This window comes from Galeopterus variegatus, unplaced genomic scaffold (genome assembly GCF_000696425.1).
Source record: "Galeopterus variegatus unplaced genomic scaffold, G_variegatus-3.0.2 Scaffold1049, whole genome shotgun sequence".
Lineage (NCBI taxonomy): Eukaryota > Metazoa > Chordata > Mammalia > Dermoptera > Cynocephalidae > Galeopterus > Galeopterus variegatus.
The window spans coordinates 322,218-322,640 of record NW_007727160.1 but is presented as its reverse complement, the minus strand read 5'-3'; positions in this window follow the sequence as shown (position 1 = coordinate 322,640).

The window sequence follows — 423 nt, the reverse complement described above, 5'->3', positions numbered from 1 at the left end:
AGAGAAAAAAAAAAAAAAAAAAAAAAAAAAAAAAAAAAAAAAAAAAGAAATTTGTTTCTCTCTTAAGGTCATTGTGAAGACTAAGATGATATATCTGGAAGTACCCAGCATAGTGCCTGATTCAAAGCAGCCTGTCAATACTTGCTCCTCCTGAGTATCTTGGGCAGAAGGATGATTACTTGTCAGCATTTTTTTTTTCCTATTCCATGAAATATTTCTCCCCACTGATATCCACTCCACTACCATCCAGGGCCAAGCAAGCAGAGGGCATGATAAGAGTAGACTTGGCTCCTGTCTGTGTTCTTAAAAGGGTAGGTGGTTCTGATAGTACATAGAGCCCAGGACTGGGAAGGTGAGGGCTGAGTGGCTCCAGAGCACCCACCCACGTGAGCCGTGAGAATAGCAGCACAGACCTGCTACTAC